The sequence below is a fragment of the Molothrus ater genome, chromosome 2 (genome assembly GCF_012460135.2).
Source record: "Molothrus ater isolate BHLD 08-10-18 breed brown headed cowbird chromosome 2, BPBGC_Mater_1.1, whole genome shotgun sequence".
Classification (NCBI taxonomy): Eukaryota; Metazoa; Chordata; class Aves; order Passeriformes; family Icteridae; genus Molothrus; species Molothrus ater.
In genome coordinates, this window is record NC_050479.2 from 10,844,000 (window position 1) to 10,860,070 (window position 16,071).

The following is a 16,071-nucleotide window of genomic DNA, read 5'->3' on the forward strand; positions in this document are numbered from 1 at the left end:
TTGAAAAGTCCTATTTCTACCATGACTGATACTTTGCACTCTTGGATCAAGGAGTTTACTTGTTTTGGAGAAAATAAGTCATGCGCTTCTGGAAGGGCTTTTTGCAAAAGTTTCAGGAACTCTTTTGCAATATTCCTAGCAGCCATCCATAAAGGAAATATTATTTTTGGTCACTGAATCTCCATGTCTTATGTTAGAGTTTCAAATAATCAGGGCTAAGCAAAGCAGGACTTTGACAAAAATATTGATGGTAGAAACTAGTCTTCATGTATTTCTATTCTATCTTCAATCAATTCTAAAGTTTGATAGATGGACAATTATGGGGCATTTTTCTCTTTTTTCTTTTTACACAGCCTTGGTTGTCATAATGTTGTCTTACAGACTCATAGGGCAAATCTTCAGTGATAGAAATAGTAAACTATTGACCTCATTGGAAATAAAGCAAAAGAAAATCCCCTTATTCCCTTCAGATAATGTTTATCATTAGGTATCTATTTAGAGAGCCAGAAAAAGTGTAAAGTGTAATACAGTTTCCAAAGCATCTTGGATTTAATGGAAGCACAGATACTCAGTTGCCAGGAAATTAGATGGTAAGAATGATGACCACGACTTAAAAGGTCTCATTTTGAAAAGTATTTACAGAACCTGATTGTGACCATGATAGAGTGAATACAAGTATGAAATTCTCACTTTGCCAAATTTCATGGTTGTGAAAAGCAACATAGTCTAACACATTTTCCACAATTATGGAAATATGGGAATTATGTGTGCATATAAAACCTCACAGATAAATTTGGACTTTATTTTTACTTCTAAAAAAGTAAAAAGTAAAACTAACTCACAATGACAGAAGTCTATTTGTACACTTCCCTTCTTTTCCAATTAAAATAGAAAATTGTTTTAAGAGCTTGATCAGGGAATTGGTACTACTGAGGAAAATTTTGGTTTTTATTTGTTTGGGGTTTTTTTTCAGTATCACTGCACTGTAGGAATAATATTGTAATATAAAATTTTTAGGGTTATATGTTTCCATTCTTTATTTTCATATTTTATTTTATTGTATTTTATTTTAATAGTTGCATAGGCCAAAGTCAACCTACTTGAAGTGAGGGAGAGATTTTCTGTGCAAAACTGCATTCTACAGTTAGTACTACCTGCAGAAAGGGTGTGGAACATAAGAACTTGAATGACATGGCAAAACTTGGATTACAACTGGGTTTGTGTCCAGGATTTCTTCTTTCTTAAATTAATCCTGTCAGTTGGAAATTGCTGTTTTCCTATCTGAAGATCAGAAAGACCCTTCCATAGGATCATAGTTTTCCTTGCATACCACCCTTATGACATTGAACGATAAATATTTTGCCTGATTCACTCTAATTATTAGGTGCAATTAATTGAACTTTTTCTCTTCAGATATCCCTAGTTTGTAAAGGTCTATGCTTGTTGAAGACAACTTTAACTTGAATGGCTAAAGCTGAATTTTCTTTTTTCCTCATAGAGACAAGGCAGGAGGTCCAAAAAATTTTTATTATTTCTGGTTGCTGGGAGCTAACCATTTAAATGAATGTTGTGAATATAAGTAATGTGTAATGTCAAATGTGTAATGTCAAACTCCAAATGACTGCCTGGCAGTTTTTGGCTTGATAGTTTTGGTAGTGTGGAGCTAGTTCTGACCTAATTGGGGCAGAGTTAATAAATGGTGGTTACATTGTATAAAAGGGATGTCTGCATCAGCTTTTCCATGGCTGGGGAGGGTGTAAAAGTTTTTGAATTTTTCCAGTTTTCTCTTTTCCACCATTTTTTTACTTTGTTAAAAAATTCCTCTATTATATAGTTTAAAACAGTTAGTAGATGACCACTGACTTCTGACTTTATAGGGAATAGGGCTGTGGGAAAGTTTGGAGTAAAGCTGATCTGGATACCATATAACTAGCCCTTCCCTACTGCTGAAATTGAGGCAGAGTTATAGAGAAAATAGATGTGCCTTTGGATTAGAGAGAACATAGATGTGCCTTTAAAACTGGAGGAGATAGGGTGGGAAGATGATAACACTTCTACATAACTTCTTGGACGTCTCTTGACCCTTATTGGATGAAATTCCTAACTAGCTGTCATTAAAAAATGTCTGCCCAGGACATAAAGATAGGAAACAGCAGTCTTTTAGTCTAAAAGAACAGAGACCTTCAACTGAATCATAAATCAATTTTAAGTTTGATTTTATGATCTTCATTGGCGTCTTTAATTCTATATGTAAAAGACTGGGAAGTTATTTTCAGTGATAGGTCCCAAGGTATTTGGAATTTATATAGCCATCCAGTTTCTTTTTTTGCTGTTTTGATCTAATGGAATTTTTTCATTGTATCTGTATGAACTGTATATATTCAAGAAACATGGAAAATATTTAATCTAACTCAGTTTTAATTTTTTTTTTATAAATGTGAAGATAATTTACTCCTTTTTATTGTTATTCTGTGATCGGTTCTACCTAACAATCTTTCTGGGGTGTTTTGAGTATTGAGGAGTTAATGTTTCAATATTGCTTTCAAAATGCAAATAGCACATAAGTTTTTTCACACTAATAAATTTATAACTGTGATGTATCATTTCCTGACATAGCAGTATAAGCAATACAATATCAGGGTTATATTTGACCTTGAAGAGACTCAGTGATAGTTCTGCAGCTTTCCTAAGATGGATAAAACTATTATCTGCAACTGTTTTATCTAGCCAAACTGTGGCAGTATTCTCTCCCTATTATGACTTCTGTTCAAGCCTCCAACAATTAATTTATTCAATTGAGATGCTATTTTTTATTCAACTTCCTAATATTAACGCTATGCACAATGATTTTATTTAGTTTTTTAGACATATACCTTATCAAGCCCAATTCTAAGCTTTGACAATTAATAAAGACAACCAACAACAAAACAATTAGATGACTTTGCTAACAAATTTCTAGAATATCCTGTATATTTTATTTCCATTTTTGGAGAAAAAGAAAAAATGTAGCTGATATTAATTTCATTAGAAAGAGGCAGAAATTATTCCAAATATAGAAACTGATGGTCATGGTATTATAAGAAATGTATATTGAACAACTGTAAACACATCAGCAGAAGTCTTAGTCGTGTTTTTAATTGGTAGCTATTGTCAATCATTGATATTTTCAATTGTTTAAAAGGTAGTTTGCATAACCTATGCATAAAATTCTCTATAAATATATAAGTTACATATACTGAGAACAGAAATAGGGCTTAATAGGTAAGGGCTGATTATTTTATAACTTTTTTTTCTTTGTGGAATAAAATACCACTTTTCAGTGATGACCTATCCTTGTAATATTCCAGCCTGTCACACTGGCCACAGCTATGACACAAATAGAACATGATAGTACTTTGTGCTCCTGAAAATGTGGAGATGCTGTAGCTGCTTTTACTGTCCTGTTGCTGATGCTGGTGACTGAGTCAGAAAAGAAACAGAAGAAGGAAAGGGTAAAAAAAAAGAAAAATAAAAAAGAAAGGAATTTGTCATCGACTTAAATGTCTCTAATTTGAATGACATTGTATTTACTGTAAGCTTTGTATTCCCTTATTTTTTTTTTTTTTTTTGTATTCCCTTATTCCTTTTTTGGTAATAAAAAAGCAGGTTTTTTTAAAATCACTCTTACCTCTGCTAAAGGCAGTTAAATTATCACCGCCTTATTCCTGAATCTAACCCCATGTTTCCCTTTGATCAGATTCACATCACCATCATCTTTCAGCAATGTGTGCACATTTTTCATATTGGATACCCCAGATAAGTAAATTTTATGCTCTCTTCAATAGATGGATAATCAGGGAAAGGACGTAGGATTTTCAAAGACATCCGAGAAGCAAGGGGCTAAAGGATCATCAATTCCACTGAGATAAGAGAACTTGGCTCCTTCAGATTCTTTGAAAATCAGGAATAGAATAAATGATTCTGTACTAAGTCAGAAAAAAAATCTTGTTGAGGAGTAAAAAAAATTTGGACGTCCCAAATCCTTTTGTAATACACTGCCTTTGTAACTGAGACACCAAAATGAATAGGTACAAACAGACTTCACAAAACATTAGATAGAAAAACAGATATATCTCATTTTATCTTCTTATCAGCACTCATTTGGGTATTACATATCTGTCGGATGATATGACCCATGAGCTCTCTAGACACACTCTTGCTTCACTTTTGATGTATTAAATCAAACATGAATACTGTGTCGACTTTTCATTTGCTATGCTCATTTCTAATATTACTCACATGTCTTCCTATAATTCATGGATTCATTTTCATAATTAAGTTGTATTTTTTTTCAAAGAAAAAATTATGCATTAGTGTGAGATTAAGAAAAATTTGATTTTCTTCCTTAATTAACTATTTTGATGGAGGAATTTTGTGTAGCACAAAAAGATAAAATGTATGTAACAGTTTAAATATATCCATTGAAGTTGATCATATTACTATAGGATTGAATTAATGAGTGAATAAATCAGTGAAATAATACATAATCAAAATGAATATTTAAGATCCAAACCCAGTGTGATAAAGTACAAGTCTAAATAGAACATGCATTTCTTTGAAGTAGAATAAATCCATCTTTCTAACTGGTGTGCACACTTTGAGCGATGTTCTTTTTCATCACAGGACAATTTCTCATGCTAAATTTCATCTTGAATGAAACCACATGATGTGCAGAAGGAGCAAAATCAAATATTAGTTTTAAAATGCACTTTTCAGTGGTAGGATGATAGATGTAAATTTATATATTAGAGCTACTGAAACTATTCACAGTGTTTAATGTAGCTGACAACCTTCCTGTAATACACCTCATAATTTTTTTCAAGATATATGGCAATTGGTCTAAAAATACTAACATGCAAAACAATTATTGACATTTTTTCTCTCAACTGTAATAATGAGAATTATAATTTGAAGATAAAAGAGAAGCTTTTTTTATATTTGTTGCATGATGGGAATAAAGCAATTATTGTCCTGGAAAATTGCCATCTTTTAATACATCTTTTGCTAAAAATTAATTAATCTGTAAAATCTCATATCCAACGTCCTGTGTGGAGAGGCTCAATCCAATTGACTGAGATGTGATGATGTGAATTGCAGTATGAGAATTCCGTGTGAACTCCTCCTCCCTGCTAACTGCCAGGTGAGCAGTCACCTTTTCAGCCAACCAGGCAGGTGATCAGGACTGGTGATACCAACAGAGAGAACACATCTCGAGCCTCCCTGTGCCCTTTGCAAGAATTCATCCACAGGCTTCTGGCAAATTAATTAATCTGCCTGGAAAGAGAAAGCATTGCACGATATTGCAGTATCATTTTTCAGATGTGTTAGTCAAAGCAAGTTTTAGAGATAAACTCACTACTGAATCCAGAAGTAATCTGTGCACATGCCAAGAGCTGAAGACAGGGCAAGGCAGCCCCATCAGAAGAAACAGGCAGTATATTGGCAGAAGGATCTGCAGAGCTGATAGCACAGCAGGTGCCCTAGCAGTTACAGGCAGGATTTTTTGTTATAGGTGAAAGAGCAGTTTATACTCCTTTCTGTGTTCATCTTTGATGTTGTCAGTGTTAAGGAATTTCTTACTTCTCCATCCCTTTAGAACTTTGCTAATAACTTTTTGTGGGTATGTTATACTAATATACCTTACTAATATACCTCTTTTTAATGTCACTTAAAAACAAAAAAAGATATCTGTAATCTAAGCTGTTTTCTCTGACAGTAACAAAACTCAGCTTACATCAAAACTTGGTTATTTAAAAAGAAAAATGAAAGGTGAAATCACAAAACAATTTGTACTTTTGAGTATTGTATTCTTGACTGACTCATGAATAGAGTTCACCCATGAGAGTTTTTGAGTCTTTTGACTTAGTTCATCTTCATGAACACCTGCAGAATACCTCACCTGCTATGCAAGGACTTCCAACCTGGGGACACCCAGCATAGTGAAACTGTGGAACAGTTCTTCACAAATGGAACAAGGCAAAAGTCCATGTAATTTAAGCACATTTTTAAATGGTATCTAGCAAGTTTGTAAGGTCATCTGGATGGTCTGATATAGCTGCTAGATATAGGTGTAGTTCTAAAGGGAGCCTAAGGTTTAGTCTGTTGACTTTCCTCTTCAAAAAGTCTCTTAAAATGATCAAGATGAAAACAGGAGTGGAGGTGAGTAAATCAGGAGTTCATAGTAAATCTTCCTCCTCTACAGCACCTCCTGCTCAAGGTTCAGAAAAACCTGCATTGTCAGGAAAGCTTATAATGGATTATAAGTAGACCTTTTCTTGTCTAATAGCTGGAAACTGGAAATATCTACTTCACAGTAGGTAACCAGTCTGTAAAAAGCCAATAAAAAGGAGCTTGCCTCCTGAGTTTGTTTGGCACACATGGGAGGGAGGGATGGGGAATCACTACCTCCTGCAGATGTGTTACACAATGCTGAACAGGGACCAGTGCTGTGAGGGAGTGTTCACCTTTTCAGGGCTAACTGAAGGTTATCTTTTTCATTCTTTTGCTCTTAATTTAATTTTTTATTCTTAGTTGTGTCCTTGTAATACTTGGAGTACTTGATTGTGTGCTGCAGCAGCAAGGTCTTTTTCCCTAACAATGTTAGCTCCTGAATTCTCTTACAGTCATGGAAAATAGAAAACACAAACTTAACTTCTAAAAGCATAAAGAATAAAGAATACCATGAGCCCTGAGGGCTGCAGAATTCTTAATGGTAATATTACCATTATCTTACATGCTATAAAAGCCTATAAACTATGACAAGTTCAGGTGTGACTCTATCTTTTATGCACTTTCTCTTTTCAAGAACCTTTGGCCTAGGAATGACAGGAGTGCTTAAAGCCAAAATGGCAGCATTTTTAGCAATAAGAATAGAGAATTGGTAATAGAAAGGAGCCCTTTTTAGATTTTCTGTGTCTCCTTTACCTGTGGATTCTTAATACCTCCTGGAAATAACTTAGATGAATAAAATACCTGTCTGTAAAGTGCCCTTTTCTGTGCTGTTTTTACAAAAAAATGAGCACTGTCTTTGAGATACAGTCCTTTTAATGCTGCTGAAATTATTTTTTCTTCTGCATTCCTATTACGATACCTGTCTGACCAAAAGATGTCAGGCTCAGTAGGACATTGAGTCAAATTTTGAAAGCTAATAGATCTAGCAATCTCATTTAGTTACATTCACTGCTTTTACCTTAAGGCACTCTTTTTCCTGAGAGTTTTCCTGACTTCTGGTTTTGGCTACCCAAATCACACTACGGACTTGTGTTTAACGTGCAGAATATAATCTCCATTATGGTCACAAACATAAGTGTCAGTAATCAGGGCAAGGTCATTTGTATATTCCTTACAGAGATGTTCTGGATGATGATCCAAGAGCAATGAGAAAACTCTTCTGGGATTTGCCTGGCCACAAAATGCTCTGAATATGGACCCTCTACACTGATGTGATCTTTTCACATTCAGGTTAAATGTTTTCCACATTATCTGGGATCTGCTGTGGATTATCTACATCTGTTTAAATATGCAGCCTTCTGGCAGTTGTAGGAGAGTTCATGGCAAACACAGACACATCTCTCTGTTGAATTCCTAGTCATTTGCTAAGTCAAAGTTTGTTCTCTACAAACTCAAGCTAAGATAACTCAGAAACCATTTTTTCTCTGTATAACTCCTTGATAGCTGCAATCAGTGGGGTCATTTTAGTGATTTTTGTTTTCCAGGGTCTAGTCCTCTGGTTTTCTGAAAGAACTGTGATTGGGGAGATGGGATGTGTTAGCTCCACTGAAAGGCTGCAAAATGTCAGGAGGGAAAGTAAAACTACTTTAGGGTGTAGTGTAAATCAAAATTGGGATTAGCACTTGAATCTTTTTGCAAAGATGTTTCTTTACATTCAGTCCTTGTACACTACAGTCAAAAGGAACAACAAATGTATATTTAATATGTGTGTGCAATATTTCTGCATAGGACACAAAAGGGACTGCTCAGTGCACATGAAATGTGTGTGCAATATGATTCCTGAAGTAGTGCTGTAGTACTGTAGCAGCCACATAATGAATTGTTTGCAGAGAGGTTATCTGGTTTCCTGCTTACTTAAACAGTCATCAAACATAAACAAACCATTTAAAGTGCCTTTTGTAAAGGCTCTTTTACTTTCAATTACTTTTGTGCACAGGAAAGATGATGGACTGACTGTCCTTAAAAGCTAAATACTTTAATCGCTGAACTTGTAGCTAAGAATTACCTTCTGTTCATAACCCTTTCAATGACCCTGTATTCTACCTTTCAATTAATGTATTGAAGTATTTATTATAGTAACTTATTTATTTATCTATTCATTTTGTCTATTTATTTTGGTGATCTTAACTAGCCTTAACAAGTACTGACAAAAAACTTCTCTAAGGCAGAATATTCCAGCAATATTATAAGCTTTACTTGAGATGGCTGTATAGAATTTTTCCCTTGCAATTAATAGCTACATTTGCATTTCAGCTCTTCCTCTGAGATGTTGCCTTCCTTAGGTGCACAGGTTTTACCTGGTTTTAAATTTTGCAATATAATTTTGAGTGCATTACAGATGTTTGTACTAGAAGACAATAAAACCAAGACAAGATTGAAGGAGAGCTAAGGTATTCCAGCATCCTAGGTAGTTTTCTAGAGCTGTTCACAGGAGTGTGTTTGAGTGCTGATAAGGCACTAACTATATTAAAAAGACACGGGAAGAGCATAAGTATTGTTTTTCCTTTTCAGTCACTAAGGATGATTCCTCCACACATTAGCCAAAAATGCAAAACCAAGGAACATTTTGTACATATTAAAGTTTTCAAGATGTACATCTTAAGAGAGTTATTTTTTTCTTTAAAGATAAATTAAATACATCTGGTATTTTAACTTCTCTTTATTGTTTCTAAACTCATTAGAGACTGATTGCTTAGAAATCACAGCTGTTTGATGAGGTCAATCGGAGCTGGAAAACCTATACAGGCCAATTTAACGCCTCATAATTGGTAATGTAATTTGGAATGTAAACTCCTTAACATTTAGACAGATACAATGTTTGTTTGTAGAGAAAAAGAATACACTGAATAGATATAGTTGTGAGCCATGTCTTTTACCCTGGTGGTTCTTTTTCCTGCTTGACCTTTATCATGTGTCTCATTTGTTTTAATGGGTCCTATGACCTTGGAGGGGGTTGAGGTGTTCCTCCTCACGCAATCTCACTAAAAAAAGGTACCACTTGAAATAAACTGTGCTATTCAAACTAAATGCCAAAAATATTTTTCTTTTTGCCAAATGAGGTCATCACCTCTATGGTACATCTGGCCTCTTATCTTCCTGGCACTTTTACTTCTAACCTCAAATTGCTGTGCCAGTGCCAAAAGATTAGAGCCACTAGAAAATGGTATATTCATTGTCAGCAAGCAGAAATAAATTTGTATCCTACTATGTTCTGAGAAAGACTGTGTGATAAAGCATATATTGTATGTTATTAAAAGTTATTCCTAAAATGGCAAAGGCCAAATTTGCAAGGAAAAAGCCCCAATTTTCCTAGATACATAAAGTTTAACTTTTATTGTATATACTGTGTACATCATTAGCTATACAGGTAAAAATGTTTCATTTCAGAGTAGTGGAAGAATTGTGCTGGTAAAGAATATTTAAATCAGGTGTAATGTGTCAGGAGCATCTCTGCAAACTCTGATTCACTCTAGACTGACTAGCACATAAAGTGTAAAGGTGGGACTTAGTGTTACAGGTAGATTTTCTACAAGGACTGGATAAGTAATGCAGTTGAAACAGTCTACACTGATGGGCCATTATATGGGAACTTCAATATCTACATTTAACAGGGAAGAAAGAAAACATTTTTTACAGTTATTTGAATCTAAATGAGTACACAAATAATCTGCAGAAAATTAGGAAAATTCTAGTCTAAGTATATCTAAAATTAGTTTTATTCACATATTGCACTTTCTTTTTATGATTTCAGCATGAAGGCTGAAATGCTTGTGTTGTCCCCTAATATGTTAGCTAGGCAAATAGTTAACACATTCTATATTGAAATATCAGCTGTCAGACTGATGGCATCCTATGGTACACAGTGCAATGAAAACATTACAGAAGAGTAGTTTTGCAAGTATTTGTGGGACTCTGAAGAGCAGCTTGTATTTCACAGCCAAGACTTATCGCAGCCAGTATCCAGGACAGGATTTTTCTTTTCTCTTCAGACGTGCCCCCCCTCCCTTCCCCCTCCCGCTTCTCCCTTTTCCCCTTTTAAATCCTTGCTCTCTCTCACAGTTTCTGAGCGCTGTTGAATCCAATCCGCAGGCGAGGGGAATTTCGGTCCAGCTTTTTCAGGGAGCCGCGGATACACACAAAGTTGGCTGATGTGCCATTCAGCATCCCAGCAGCTCTTTCTCTTCACACTCGCAATGGCAAAGCTTTGTGCGGATGCACTGCTGGATGCTCTGAACTAAAACCGTCTGGGGGAACTTTGCAGGTTCTGGACAGCCTTTTAAAGGTAAGGATGCGAAAATAGGCGTGCTGGAGAAGGAATCTGCCGGCGGAGAGCGTGGCGTGTTAGTGCTGTGCAGGCTGCATCTTAAGTCTCCTGCCCTGATGCAGGAGTCTGCGAGCAGTAGGTGGGAGGGGATGCTTTTGTACTTGAAATAAGAAGCCCCAGATTAAGTGTTATCGCAGCGACTACTTTGGAGCTTGTGACAAACGGTGCGGTGATCAAAGCTTTCTGAAAATACCTCTGTCAATTATTTATCCGCTCCCAAGTTAAACCTAAGTGTATTAAAAACAGCAGTAGAGGCCAGTAGCCCAAAGCTGCAAGGTGCTTTGAACATCTCTTCTCTTGCTGCTTTTTGAAGTCCCCTTATTGCAGTCAGTTTGGCTGAATACTCTTGAGAGAGCATTTCACGCACACTTATCTCTACTGGAACCTTTTTTTTTTTCTATAATCCACCAAGGAACAGTATGTTTTAACAATAAAAGGCCATTTTTAATGCTCAAATTTCATACTGTGCTTAAATATCTTTTAAAAGACTACTTTTAGAGCCACATAGATGTCTGTGCATTTAGGTTATAATTGGCTTTCATTCAAATGTTCTAATAGCTAAGGACTTCACTGAAATGTATATTAAAATTTAATTTCACTTGTAAAGCAGTTGAGGCTTTCTGCTTAAAATAATCTCTATTAGTAAGGTTGTTTTGACTTTTGGGTGGTCTGTTTCATCCCTTCATGTGTCTGGCTGTTTCAGGTTAATGTTATATCAAATGTCAGAATAACATGAGAAAATTTGAATATTGATGCTCATAGACTATTTGGGGGTTTACTACTTTGATGATAAAGTGGCTTTGTTTTGTAATATTTTCCAAGTTTTTTCAGTATGGTTTAATCTTAAAATAGAACATGAAGTGCATAGTGTTTTTCAAGTTTATTTGGGAAGTGTTTCAGCAAACAAACAGTACCCCAGCTACTGTAGATTTCTAGTGGTATGTATGTTAGACAAATGTTTGTGGCAGCATGCATTACTGCTTAAAAAGTTTCCACCTGACAATAACTCTGAGAACCTTCTTTAGGAAAAAAAGTACAGAATGCTTGTTTTCCCCAATCTTTAAATATTTCTTTTCAAATAAGCTTCTTTTGAAATTTAGTATGTAATTTTTTGTCTTAAAATTGCATGCATTACCCCAGGTTGTTGGGGTGTTTTTTTTCTGCTCTTTCTTGCAGAAGTATTTGACAGTTATTACCATGCATTTTCCAATCTGAGGTTAGAGTAAGTTAAACCCCAAGCTGATATCAGATGAATTTTTCATTTTAAATTAGGTGTTCCAGGTAATAACATGAAGAAAAAGTATGATTTTTTGCATGCCACTGTTAGCATAGTTCATAGAAAGTATGAAAAGAGATTATATATTTTAATAATTAAATGACTTATGGAATTGCAGATTGATATTTTCAATGGTTTTTCATTACAGTTTCTGCCATTGAGGCAATGTGAGGGCTTTGAGAAAGATGGAGTGCTGTAATTACCAGGTGCACATGTTCATTAATCCTTCCTAGCTAGAAAAAGCTTCAAGTTCTTTTCCAGTGGCATATTCGAAAAGCTATAAATATCAAAATTGTGTCAGCCAAGAAGTCACACAGAATGGAGGCTCTTTTTGAGTTCAATTTCATGCACTGTTGCTTTGGTCTTGTGAGGGAGTGCTTTGCATTCTTCATGATGGATATTTGTCTTCTTCCTCATAAAAGTTCAGAAAACAAACAGTTATGTCATAGATTATTTAGTCTCAAGTATGTGTGAATAAATTAAGACAAGTATTCCTGAGCATAAAAACATGTAAAAATAGCTTTTTTAAGTGGAGACGAAACTGAGGAGTTGCTAAGATAAATTTAAATCCTAAACATAACATTTTAGTAAACAAACTAGGAAAGCTAGAGTTTAGAGTTAGGAAAAAGGATGTTAGAGGAACGTCTACAATACTCTGCATTGTTTTTTTCCTTGATCTATATACTGGCAGGCTAAATAGCATGGTGATTGAATACTGCAGTTTTATTCTCTGACTTCCTTTTAAATACTCTGATATAATTGTCAGTCTTTAACTTTATATGAACAGAAAGATTAGTAAATCCATTTGTATCTCTGTCTATTTCCTTGAGGATGTCTATACATAAGCATTTTGGTATTGTATTTAATTACAGAGCATTAAAGATAATTTTCATCAGAAGTTATTTTTAATAGATATTTGAAGCATGCCATGGCATCATTAAAATGTCTTTATATAATTTCTCTATGAACATGCATATATGTGTGTGCACCTTTGGAAAATATCATTGTTAGCATTTACTGGAACTGCACTGAGATGTTGATTTTACAGTCAACTCCCTGTCTTCAACCTACAATTTGACATATAGGACTGTTTCAGGACTACACATCAATTTGTTTGAAAAGCACTAAACTGTCTATTTCCTTCAGTCACAACTGTCAGTAATTTTAGACTCTCTTAGAAGTTCAGCATTAAGGTCTTTTTTGATTGCAAAATTATTCAGCTTTTTTTCTTTTCTTTTCTTACAATGAGCTCAGAAAATCTCAAATAACAGGGATTGAGAAGAGGTCATACCTTGCTTGCACGTAAAAATGGTAGTTGTTATAAAAAATAAGCTTGAAAGAAGGTACAGATGTTGCCTGTAGATAGTGCATTTCATTCACATTACCAGCCTGCATGAATTGCTGAGATCCAGTGCTTCCCTCCTGTCCTACAAAAGTGGGTGAAGACCAGGTGTTTTGGTTTTTTATTTTCCTCAAATAAGAAAAAAACAAACAAACAAACAAACAAAAAAAATCACCAGTATACTGTGTCTCTGCATGATTCAGAGTAGAATGCATACAGAGGGTGAAATGGCAGAGGCTGGTGCCGTGCCTGGGCTCGCAGGTTGGTGAGATGAGCCTCCCCTCCTCCCCTGAGGGAGCTGTCCAGCAGCAGCCCAGAGCCCACTGCCCTCATCCCCTCGTCTCACAGCTTTGGGCAAACATGAAATAATTACGTCTCAGGATGTTCCCTTCTAGGGAGCTGTGAGTTAGATAGGAAATATATTACCTGGTGTGGATCATGGGCAACTTCTTAATGGCTTGTGGGATTTGGGGAACGGGTTCAGACAGTGTCTCAGTGCAGTTTCTTGACAGGTAGCATTAGGTACAGTAACAGTGTCATGGTTTAGCCTAATGTTCTTATATTAAATAGCATAATTTTCGATAAAGATATTGTACTGGCTTTGCGTGGCAAGGTTTTGGTAGCACAGGGGTACAGGAATAACTCCTGTGAGAAGCTGCCAGAAGTTTGCCCCATGTCCAACTGAATCAATGTCAGCTGGCTCCAAGATGGACCCACCACTGGCCAAGGCCGAGCCCATCAGGGACAGTGGTTGCACCTCTGGGATAATATATTTAAGGAGGGGGAAAAAATTCTGTGCAACAGCAGCTGGCAGAGAAAGGTGAGAATGTGAGAACAACTCTAACTCACCAAGATCAGTGAGTGAGGAAGGAGGGGGAGGAGGTGCTCCAGGCATCAGAGCAGAGATTCCCCTGCAACCTGTGGTGGAGACCATGGTGAGCCAGCTGTGCCCCTGCTGCCCATGGTAATTAATTGAGCTAATTTCCCCAATGTTTGTTTCTATAGCCCATGACAGTTAATTGGTGAGTGATCTCTCCATATCCTTATCTCAGCCCAAGAGACTTAAATTTATCTCACCTTCCTGGCTGAGGAGTTAGGAGATAGAGTGACTTTGGTGGGCACCTGGCATCCAGTCAGAGGCAACCCACCAGAGGTATGTATTTATCAATATACTTTTGTTTCTTGCATAGAAACTTTTGTTTTTCCATTGTTGTATTGATTATTTCAAGGAATATGTCTTTTTCATACCAACAGTCTCTTTGCCTACCTCATTTTGGTAGGGGTTTAAAATTATTTTTAGCTTAGTAACGATTTGATTATTTCTCCCTGGCAGCAACAACCTGTGGCAAGACTAATACCACATTTAGGCACAACTTTATTCGGGTTCACCAGTTCTAATGATTTGCTGGGAAATTCCCCTTCCCTTCCCTTCCCTTCCCTTCCCTTCCCTTCCCTTCCCTTCCCTTCCCTTCCCTTCCCTTCCCTTCCCTTCCCTTCCCTTCCCTTCCCTTCCCTTCCCTTCCCTTCCCTTCCCTTCCCTTCCCTTCCCTTCCCTTCCCTTCCCTTCCCTTCCCTTCCCTTCCCTTCCCTTCCCTTCCCTTCCCTTCCCTTCCCTTCCCTTCCCTTCCCTTCCCTTCCCTTCCCTTCCCTTCCCTTCCCTTCCCTTCCCTTCCCTTCCCTTCCCTGTTGAATTCTGGGCTGCAGGTGCCCATTTCTGGCTCATGTCCCATCTCACCCACCAGCACACCCAAGACCTTCCTGGCCAGGGCTGCTCTAAATCTGTTCATCCCCCAGTCTGTGTTGTTACCAGGGGTTGCTGGTATCTTCATCTCATTCTTTTCCTTCTTGATGTTATCTCTATTTTCTTCTCTGCTTTTGGTTTTGGCCACTAGTGGTGACTGGCTAAGTGTCTTCTTAGTCTTGGTTCATCAGAAAACAGCTAAGACATTGCTGCTACATCCAGCATGCATTTAAGGAAGATTAATGATGTTTTAGTGAAACTATATTCTGTCTTGGATACATTTTATTGATTTATTTTATTTCTTTTTGTTTTCTTCTCTTTACTCATTAAAAAAAAAGTTTGATAGAACAGATGAATACACACTTTTGCATTTTTGTACTTATGGACAGCATAACAACTGTAAAATTAGCTGAAATTATTTATGGGTGAATAGAGTCTTCCTGATGTTTTTTCATAGATTCTAATTTTCCTGCCTCATCTTCCAAAATGCTGACTATTTACTCAAAGCTCCATGTCAGGACAGAATGAGAAATTATATTTTGCAGAAAGCAGTAAAACACCTTCACATTATGTTAAGTACACTGGTTAGCAGGCTGGTGCAATTTCATTGATGGACATTGAGTATGGGGTGAATTTGATCAAGTTAGAGTGGTTTAATAAATGACCATGCCTTTTGCAAAGTAATGTTTTTTTAGTCTAACTTCTGTGTAGCCAGTAATGCAAATTTGTATTGCCTCTAGCAAAAGAAGGAGCTCAAGCTCAGTCTCTTACTTTTTGGATGAATGTAACTTAATCTCTAGGCTATAACACAATAAGGGAGGGCCCTGTTTTTAAGAGAAAAATGGGAGCCATAATTGCTTTTTGCAAGAAACCCAATTCTATCATTTTGTGTTAGGCATATTCTGAGAAAACGTATGGGTTAAGCCCCCATTTTTGGCACTTAGTGCAGCCTGCATTTTACATGGCAGTAGCAGGATGCATGTGCAGGACTAGCCTGTCTGTACAACCAAATGGCAGCCTTGAATATTTCTGGGTAAAATCTGAGACCTGGACTCTGGTTGTGCAGAGGCATGTGGTAGTCATCAGACTTTTCAGCTATGTTGAAATGTTAGTATGCA

At 36.4% G+C, this 16,071-nt stretch overlaps 1 protein-coding gene across 4 annotated transcripts in view; it reads left to right on the forward strand.

Moving 5' to 3' along the window:
- Positions 1–16,071, forward strand: part of DMD (dystrophin) — a 1,044,614-nt gene that overhangs the window by 522,560 nt on the left and 505,983 nt on the right. Inside the window, exon 1 of one of the 4 annotated variants that reach the window (XM_036378914.2) lies at positions 10,483–10,552. The exons of the other annotated variants lie outside the window; for them this stretch is intronic. The gene's annotated coding sequence lies outside the window, so the exon portion shown is untranslated. Of the gene's footprint in view, positions 1–10,482; positions 10,553–16,071 lie in introns of those variants that run through there. 4 annotated transcript variants of the gene reach the window in all.